The 10000-nt window shown below is 62.2% G+C and overlaps 2 non-coding genes across 2 annotated transcripts; both read right to left on the bottom strand.

Annotated features, from left to right (window-relative positions):
• Window positions 1–201: 201 nt before the first annotated feature.
• LOC148997888 (5.8S ribosomal RNA) lies at window positions 202–355 on the bottom strand. Its single transcript, XR_016147843.1, has one exon. It is a non-coding gene; the product is annotated as a 5.8S ribosomal RNA (ribosomal RNA).
• Window positions 356–650: 295 nt separating this feature from the next.
• On the bottom strand, window positions 651–2513 carry LOC148997887 (18S ribosomal RNA). The gene has a single exon (XR_016149620.1). It is a non-coding gene; the product is annotated as an 18S ribosomal RNA (ribosomal RNA).
• Window positions 2514–10000: the final 7487 nt, after the last annotated feature.

Below are 10000 nucleotides of genomic sequence, written 5' to 3'. Positions count from 1 at the left end.
CCGGCAGCCGCGGAGGAGGACACCCGGGTCCTCGGAGCGACGAGGCGCCGCCCTCCCCCGAGGGGAAGACGGAGGCCTCTCCCCGAAAAGGAGAGAGCGGGGAGACGGGACGAGGGGACGGTCTGCGTTTAGGAGGACGGAGGCGGCGAGGGCCTACGACGCTCCAGCCGCGGGGCCCGGAGGCTCCGATCGATAGCAAAGCGACCCTCAGACAGACGTAGCCCCGGGAGGAACCCGGGGCCGCAAAGTGCGTTCGAAGTGTCGATGATCAATGTGTCCTGCAATTCACATTAGTTCTCGCAGCTGGCTGCGTTCTTCATCGACTCACGAGCCGAGTGATCCACCGCTAAGAGTTGTACTCTTGGTTTTTTTGGTTTTTCGAGGCCGACCGACACAAACCGGGGAATTGGGGAAAAAAAAATGAGTGGTGGCGAGACCCGGACGGGCGCCCCCTCCCCCCCGGTCGAGGGATGGGGAGGAGGTCTTTAAACCCACGGCCCCCCCCACCGGGGGGAGACCTAACGGGTACCCGTCGGGGTTGCGACTCTCGCCACTCGTTTTTCACCGAAGGGGGTTCCGGGCCCGCCGGGGCGGACCCGAGGCGTCTGGTTTGTTTCGTTCCTGGGACTTCTGTGAGGCCCGGAGACCTGTAATGATCCTTCCGCAGGTTCACCTACGGAAACCTTGTTACGACTTTTACTATCTCTAGATGGTCAAGTTTGATCGTCTTCTCGACGCTCCGCCAGAACCCAGCGAGGAGCTCCGGCGGGGCCGATCCAAGGACCTCACTAAACCACCCAATCGGTAGTAGCGACGGGCGGTGTGTACAAAGGGCAGGGACTTAATCAACGCGAGCTTATGACCCGCGCTTACTGGGAATTCCTCGTTGATGGGAAACAGTTTCAATCCCCAGTCCCGATCACGAGCGGGGTTCAGCGGGTTACCCGCGCCTCTCGGCGCAGGGTAGGCACACGCTGATCCGCCCATTGTGGCGCGCGTGCAGCCCCGGACATCTAAGGGCATCACAGACCTGTTATTGCTCCATCTCGCGTGGCTGAACGCCACTTGTCCCTCTAAGAAGTTGGACGCCGACCGCTCGGGGCCGCGTAACTAGTTAGCATGCCGGAGTCTCGTTCGTTATCGGAATGAACCAGACAAATCGCTCCACCAACTAAGAACGGCCATGCACCACCACCCACAGAATCGAGAAAGAGCTATCAATCTGTCAATCCTTTCCGTGTCCGGGCCGGGTGAGCTTTCCCGTGTTGAGTCAAATTAAGCCGCAGGCTCCACTCCTGGTGGTGCCCTTCCGTCAATTCCTTTAAGTTTCAGCTTTGCAACCATACTCCCCCCGGAACCCAAAGACTCGTGGTTTCCCGCACGCTGCCCGGCGGGTCATGGGAATAACGCCGCCGGATCGCGGGTCGGCATCGTTTACGGTCGGAACTACGACGGTATCTGATCGTCTTCGAACCTCCGACTTTCGTTCTTGATTAATGAAAACATTCTTGGCAAATGCTTTCGCTCTCGTCCGTCTTGCGCCGGTCCAAGAATTTCACCTCTAGCGGCGCAATACGAATGCCCCCGGCCGTCCCTCTCAATCATGGCCCCGGGTTCCAGAAACCCACAAAATAGAACCGGAGTCCTATTCCATTATTCCTAGCTGCGGTATTCAGCGGCGACGGGCGGCCTGCTTTGAACACTCTAATTTTTTCAAAGTAAACGCTTCGGGCCCCGAGGACCGGACACCCAGTTAAGGGCATCCGGGGGGCGCCGTGAGGCAGGGGTCCGGGACAGGCGGTGGCTCGCCTCGCGGCGGACCGCCGGCCCGCTCCCGAGATCCAACTACGAGCTTTTTAACTGCAGCAACTTTAGTATACGCTATTGGAGCTGGAATTACCGCGGCTGCTGGCACCAGACTTGCCCTCCAATGGGTCCTCGCCCATGGGTTTAGGATACGCTCATTCCAATTACAGGGCCTCGAAAGAGACCTGTATTGTTATTTTTCGTCACTACCTCTCCGTGTCGGAAATGGGTAATTTGCGCGCCTGCTGCCTTCCTTGGATGTGGTAGCCGTTTCTCAGGCTCCCTCTCCGGAATCGAACCCTGATTCCCCGTTACCCGTGGTCACCATGGTAGGCGCCGAATGTACCATCGAAAGTTGATAGGGCAGACATTCGAATGAGTCGTCGCCGCCGCGGAGGGCGCGCGATCGGCCCGAGGTTATCTAGAGTCACCAAAGCGGCCGGGGCGGCCGGAGCCGCACCCGGATGGGTTTTGGATCTGATAAATGCACGCGTCCCCGACCCCCCGAGGGGAGCCGGGTCGGCGCTCGTTTGCATGTATTAGCTCTGGAATTGCCACAGTTATCCAAGTAGCGGGTGGAGCGATCAAAGGAACCATAACTGATTTAATGAGCCATTCGCAGTTTCACTGTACCGACCGTGTGCACTTAGACCTGCATGGCTTAATCTTTGAGACAAGCATATGCTACTGGCAGGATCAACCAGGTAAACCGCCCTGTAGGGGGGGAAGGAGAACCGCGAACACGCTGGCTTCCTACACACGGGTCTCGCTCCGCCCCGAGTGCGGCCCGGGTCGGCGGGCCGGGGGCTCGGGGACGGCGCGGCCGCTCATAGGGGGCGCGTGCGGAACCCTCCTCTCTCTCTGGGGGGGAGAAGGTGTGGCCGCTGGGTCGAGGCCGTAACCGGGAAAGGGTGCCTTTCGGGCGGGGGAGGCGCGGGTGCGAAGAGCCGGCTCGAAGACTGGGAGGGTGGGGGGATGTGTCGAGCCCCCCGATCCGCTCGCCGTCCGATCCGACCGACGCGACCGCGTCCTCCGCCCGCCGTGGCGGACGTTCGTTTCAGACGGGTCTTCTGAGTCTCCCGAGGTCGACGCGGCCTGCTTTCCCCGGAGGGAGGCCGCGTCTAGAGTCGACGCGCAGAGCGGGGAGGAGCAAGCTGCCCATAGCGGTCTCTCGACCGGGCAGGGGCCGTCCCCAGGCGCGTCCGAAGTTCCAATCGATCAGGCTAAACACCCCTCGCGTCGACGGCCCGGGAGGAGGGGGTGCGCTCCTCTCGGGCCCCGGGGGGTGGGCAACCCGGAGGCGCCCGTCACACGGAGATCCGTTACCTTGTCCGAGCGGGGCGTTTGTCCCCTCCTCGACAAAACCCCGAAGGCCCGTTTTAGGACCGTCTTGGCACCGACGGAAGCTCCGCCGCGCCCACCGATACCGTCTCGCCCCGGGCACGAAGCGCCCTCCCGGGTGACCGGCCCGGGAGGCGGGCCGTCCTGGTAAACTCTTTCGACTTCACGTTTAGGGACTCTGTCCCTTTTTTCCGGAGGGGGGCCTTTTCCTCCAGAGCGCCCTGGTTACCGCCTGCCTGCCGACCCCAGACGACGCATCCTCCCCAGGATGTCGGAAACCGATACCGAGCAACGCTTTTTTTTTTGGTCCGTCACCTTGTCCGAGCGGGGCTCTCGTCCCCTTCCTCGACAAAACCCCGAAGGCCCGTTTTAGGACCGTCTCGGCACCGACGGGTGCTCCGTTCACGCCCACCGATACCGTCTCGCCCCGGGTCCGAGGCACCCACCCAGGTCACCGGCCATGGAGACGGGCCGGCCCTGGGGAACTCTTTCGACTTCACGTTTACGGACTCTGTCCTTTTTTTCCGGAGGGGGGGCCTTTTCCTCCAGAGCGCCCTGGTGACCGCCTGCCTGCCTGCCTGCCGACCCCAGATGACGCATCCCCGCCTGGATGTCAGAAACCGATACCGAGCACCATTTTTTAGCCCGTCGCCTTGTCCGATTGGGGCGCTTGTCCCCTTCCTCGACAAAACCCCGAAGGCCCGTCTCAGGACCACCTCGGCACCGACGGGGGCTCCGCCAGGCAGACGCATTCGCTCGTGCCCGAAAACGAGGCGCTCTCCCCGGTCGCCAGCCGGGGGAGGTTCGTTAGCATTGGGAATCTCGTTCGCACGCAACAGCACGGACACTCGCCGTTTACCCAGACCGACCGTTCGACAAGCATATGCCTGGGGTGCACTTTTTCCATAAAACCAGCCCGTCTTTTCCTGGAGGTCTCGTACTTCCAGAGCTCCGACGGGGGCGCAGTCTGGATTTTATATGCCCACCCAGAGCGAGTCTGAGTGGGACTCACGACGGTCTGATCAATGGTAGGGGGTGCTCTGTGTTTTGCACCACCACACTTGCCCTCTTCCATACAGCCCCGAAGGCCCGTTTTAGGACCGTCTTCCCTCCAGGTCGAGCTCCAGGGGGTGTCGGGCGAATCTGACTCTGGCCCAGGACGGGGCCACCCTCCCTGGGCTGGCCAGGGAGGTCTGAGACCATGGAGCTTTAGAACCACACCACGTCATTGGACTTAGTCGATTTTACTCAAATTTTTTGGCACCAGAGCCGGACCCCGCCACGCGCGCCGGGCTCGTGCCCAGGAAAGACGCACCCTGCCTGGGGTGCACTTTACATAAAACCGGCCTGTCTTTTCCTGGAGGTCTCGTACTTCCAGAGCTCCGACGGGGGGGCGTAGTCTGGATTTTATATGCCCACCCAGAGCGAGTCTGAGTGGGACTCACGACGGTCTGATCAATGGTAGGGGGTGCTCTGTGTTTTGCACCACCACACTTGCCCTCTTCCATACAGCCCCGAAGGCCCGTTTTAGGACCGTCTTCCCTCCAGGTCGAGCTCCAGGGGGTGTCGGGCGAATCTGACTCTGGCCCAGGACGGGCCACCCTCCCTGGGCTGGCCAGGGAGGTCTGAGACCATGGGGCTTTGAACCCACGTCACGCCATTGGACTTAGTCGATTTTTCTCAATTTTTTTGGCACCAGAGCCGGACCCCGCCACGTGCGCCGGGCTCGTGCCCAGGAAAGATGCACCCTGCCTGGGGTGCACTTTTCAGAAAACCAGCCTGTCTTTTCCTGGAGGTCTCGTACTTCCAGAGCTCCGACGGGGCGTAGTCTGGATTTTATATGCCCACCCAGAGTGAGTCTGAGTGGGACTCACGACGGTCTGATCGCTGGTAGGGGTCCTCTGTGTTTGCCACCACCACGCTTCCCCCTCTCTCATACATCCCCGAAGGCCCGTTTTAGGACCGTCTTCGCTCCAGGCGGAGCTCCAGGGGTGGCGGGCGAATCTGAATCTGGCCCAGGACGGGCCACCCTCCCTGGGCTGGCCAGGGAGGTCTGAGGGCATGGAGCTTTGGAACCACACCACGTTATTGGACTCTGTCTATTTTTTCCCCCAAACTTTGGCACCAGAGCCGGACCACCACACCATGTGCGCTGGGCTCGTGCCCAGGAAAAGATGCACCCTGCCTGGGGTGCACTTTTCAGAAAACCAGCCTGTCTTTTCCTGGAGGTCTCGTAACTTCCAGAGCTCCAGCGCGGCGTAATCTGGATTTTTACATGCCCACCCAGAGTGACTCTGAGTGGGACTCACGACGGTCTGATCGCTGGTAGGGGGTCCTCTGTGTTTGCCACCACCACGCTTCCCCTCTCTCATACATCCCCGAAGGCCCGTTTTAGGACCGTCTTCGCTCCAGGCGGAGCTCCAGGGGTGGCGGGCGAATCTGAATCTGGCCCAGGACGGGCCACCCTCCCTGGGCTGGCCAGGGAGGTCTGAGGGCATGGAGGTTTGGAGCCACCGCACATTTTTTGTACTTTGTCGTTTTTCGAGATCTGGGCTTCAGAGTCGAGCCCAGGCTCCGTTTCAAGGTGGGCATTGGGCTTCGTTCTTGCCCAGGAGACCCGCACCCTGCCTGGGATGCACTTTTCAGAGAAACCGGGCCGCCTTTTCCTGGAGGTTCTCGTGTTTTTCAGAGCTCCACCACAGCAGAGATTGAATCCTCTTCCCCAGCCAGAGTGCACCCTCTCTGGCTTGGGTGAGTGCCTTGAGTGCCCTGGAGGTCCGAACCAACAGCACGTTTATGGACTTTGTCTATTTTTCCAAATTCGACTCCAGAGTCAAGCCGGCCAAGGGGCTCTCTGAAGGCCCCTCTCTCCCTCCCTCATCCTCTACAAGAGCCCCATGGTCCGTTTTAGGACCGTCTTCGCTCCAGGCGGAGCTCCAGGGGTGGCGGGGGAAATCTGAGTCTGGCCCAGGACGGGCCACCCTCCCTGGGCTGGCCAGGGAGGTCTGAGGGCATGGAGGTTTGGAGCCACCGCACCTTTTTGTACTTTGTCGTTTTTCGAGATCTGGGCTTCAGAGTCGAGCCCAGGCTCCGTTTCAAGGTGGGCATTGGGCTTCGTTCTTGCCCAGGAGACCCGCACCCTGCCTGGGATGCACTTTTCAGAGAAACCGGGCCGTCTTTTCCCTGGAGGTTTTCGTGTTTTTCAGAGCTCCACCACAGCAGAGATTGAATCTGCTTCCCCAGCCAGAGTGCACCCTCTCTGGCTTGGGTGAGTGGTGCCTTGAGTGGCCAGGGCCAACATCACCCACGGGCATCGGGCTTTATTCGTGCCCATGAGACCCGCACCCTGCCTGGGATGCACTTTTCAGAGAAACCGGGCCGTCTTTTCCTGGAGGTTTCGCGTTTTTCCAGAGCTCCACCACAGCAGAGATTGAATCTGCTTCCCCAGCCAGAGTGCACCCTCTCTGGCTTGGGTGAGTGCCTTGAGTGGCCAGGGCCAACATCACCCACGGGGCATCGGGCTTTATTCGTGCCCAGGAGACCCGCACCCTGCCTGGGATGCACTTTTCAGAGAAATCGGGCCGTCTTTTCCTGGAGGTTTCGCGTTTTTCCAGAGCTCCACCACAGCAGAGATTGAATCTGCTTCCCCAGCCAGAGTGCACCCTCTCTGGCTTGGGTGAGTGCCTTGAGTGGCCAGGGCCAACATCACCCACGGGCATCGGGCTTTATTCGTGCCCATGAGACCCGCACCCTGCCTGGGATGCACTTTTCAGAGAAATCGGGCCGTCTTTTCCTGGAGGTTTCGCGTTTTTCCAGAGCTCCACCACAGCAGAGATTGAATCTGCTTCCCCAGCCAGAGTGCACCCTCTCTGGCTTGGGTGAGTGCCTTGAGTGGCCAGGGCCAAAATCACCCACGGGGCATCGGGCTTTATTCGTGCCCAGGAGACCCGCACCCTGCCTGGGATGCACTTTTCAGAGAAATCGGGCCGTCTTTTCCTGGAGGTTTCGCGTTTTTCCAGAGCTCCACCACAGCAGAGATTGAATCTGCTTCCCCAGCCAGAGTGCACCCTCTCTGGCTTGGGTGAGTGCCTTGAGTGGCCAGGGCCAACATCACCCACGGGGCATCGGGCTTTATTCGTGCCCAGGAGACCCGCACCCTGCCTGGGATGCAGATCGGTTTGTGTGAGTCCTGGTTGGGTGAGCGTTACCCTTCTACATCACCCCCAAGGCCCGTTTTAGGACCGTCTCGGCTCCGGGCGGACAGCCGGGGGGCAGGGGGCGAATCTGCCTCCGGCCCGGGTCGGAGCTCCCTCCCCGGGGCCGTGCGTGGAGACCCGTCGCGCCCGGAGCTCCCGTGCAACCCCACGTTTTGGACTTGGGTTTTGGAGCGAGCGAGCGGGGTCGAACCCCGGGGGCCGAGCCGCCACGGAGTCCCCGAGCCCCGGGGACGAAGCCCCGGGAGCGAGGTCCCTCCGTGGAGGCGCGAGCCCCCAGGGCCCGGCCGCCCGCCCGGGGAGGAGAGCGCACGCTCCCCTACCCCTCAAAACCCACGTGGCTGGTTGCAGCAGACCCTGTGCACCGGAGGTTCCTCCAGGAGCGCGGGGCTGGGTGCTCTAAGCCCAAGTCATACAGGCAACCATGCCTCCCCGGGACTCCCCCTGCGAGCGGCGGCTGTTTGAAGGACGGTAACCCCACTGCACGGGGCTTCAAACGACCGTAGCTCGCCGAAGGCGGCTCCGATCGACGCCAAATTTTTATGGGCTGGAGAACGGGACGAGACCTTTCGAATGAGACCGCCCCCAGCCCCGTGGGCCCCCGGGGGCCCGAGATACGGGCCCCCAAAGCGCCCCGGAAGCGGAAAAACGCAAATATCTCGCCGAAAACTCGACGTGCCCGGCCGAGGCCGGGCTCATTCGAACCGTCTCGCCGAGCTGAACGCGTCCATATGCGTTTCGTCGTTTTTGGTCGAGTATTCGCGGAGATATCGGCCGAAAACCCTCGGCCGCGCTCTGAAATGGCGCCCGCCGATGACGTCACGATCCCGGGAGAAAATCGCCCGTATCTCCGCGACGCGAAGGCCCAGAGAGCTCAAATTTGGGTGGCGAGGTCCCACGGGGGCCCTCGCTCGAACCAGGGCGGCGGCGGGCCCCGGGGACGCCCCCTACCGGATCGCCGTTCGCCGGGACCCCCGACTTTGAACGGCTATAACTCGGGGACCCGGGCGAGTTGGACCTCGTGGGTGGGCTCTTTCGAAAGGCCCCGTCCGGCACTACGGTCGATTCGAGTTTGGGGAAGATTGGCCCAGGGGTTCGCGAGATATAAGCCAAAAAACGCCGCGCCTTTGACCGGGCCTAACTCCCTGACCCCGAGGCCCCCGGGGACGCGGGTGGCCTCTTTGGATAGGGCCCCTCGAGGCCTACGGAAGACCCGAGTTTGAAATTTTTTCGCCCGGCCGTCTTCGAGATATCGGCGAAAAACGGAATCTTCCCGTCCGGTGGGTGGGTGTGGGTGTCTCCGGGGGGCGGGGGGACTTCCAGGACCCCGGGGGGGGGGCCACCTGGCCGTGCCCGAGGACGGTGCACCTCCCTGGGTGTGCCGTCAGAGCCTCCGGGGCCCCGGAAGTCCCCGCCCGCTGCACGTTTTCGGACTTTGAGGGATTTTCGGGCCCGGAAAAGGGCCCCGAATTCGAACGCACGTAGCTCGGGGACCCGGGGGCCCAGAGACACCGGACTCGGGTCAAGTGTGGCGTCCCGGCGGGCCCCTCGCAAAGAGCCCGCCCCCGAGCTCCGGGGCCCCCGGGTCCCGGAGAAAAGGGGCCCGACGTGTCGGGGGGGCGCCCGGGAAGGAAAGGTCCCAGGGGCCCGGGGGAGGCGGGTTCCGAGAGGGCCCGTGGGGAGCCCCCGACACCCGAAAGGGCGAGCCGCTGGGACCTCCCCTCTCCGAGATACGGGCCGTTTTCTCCGAAAGTCGCCCGCGCGTAACGGGGCCCATCTCGGGACCGGGAGGTCCCAGCGGCTCGCGGCGGCGGGTGCGGGGCCCGCTCTCGGGGACCTTGCTCCTCCCGCCGTCCCGAGCCACGGGGACCTTCCGGTCCCGAGATACGGCCACTTCCTGTCCAGCTTTGACCGGGTGTAACTCAAAAGTAAGCCGAGTTGGGGCTCCACACTCGGGGCTATTGGGGGCCTCTGGGAGGGCCCCACACGCCGGGTGTATGGGGCCCCAACTCGGCTTGGTTCCGGAGATATGGCCCTTTAAAGTTTCAACTTTGACCGGCTGTAACTCGAAAAGTGAGCCGAGTTGGGGCTCCACACTCGGGGGTATTGGGGGCCTCTAGGAGGGCCCCCCACGCCGGGTGTATGGGGCCCCAACTCGGCTTGGTTCCGGAGATATGGCCCTTTAAAGTTTCAACTTTGACCGGCTGTAACTCGAAAAGTGAGCCGAGTTGGGGCTCCACACTCGGGGGTATTGGGGGCCTCTAGGAGGGCCCCCCACGCCGGGTGTATGGGGCCCCAACTCGGCTTGGTTCCGGAGATATGGCCCTTTAAAGTTTCAACTTTGACCGGCTGTAACTCGAAAAGTAAGCCGAGTTGGGGCTCCACACTCGGGGGTATTGGGGGCCTCTAGGAGGGCCCCCCACGCCGGGTGTATGGGGCCCCAACTCGGCTTGGTTCCGGAGATATGGCCCTTTAAAGTTTCAACTTTGACCGGCTGTAACTCGAAAAGTAAGCCGAGTTGGGGCTCCACACTCGGGGGTATTGGGGGCCTCTAGGAGGGCCCCCCACGCCGGGTGTATGGGGCCCCAACTCGGCTTGGTTCCGGAGATATGGCCCTTTAAAGTTTCAACTTTGACCGG

Source organism: Pimephales promelas, chromosome 2, assembly GCF_988280905.1.
Source record: "Pimephales promelas chromosome 2, fPimPro1.hap1.1, whole genome shotgun sequence".
In the NCBI taxonomy this organism is placed as follows: Eukaryota; Metazoa; Chordata; class Actinopteri; order Cypriniformes; family Leuciscidae; genus Pimephales; species Pimephales promelas.
Note: the sequence above shows the minus strand (reverse complement) of the source record. Positions and strands in the feature narration are given on the sequence as shown.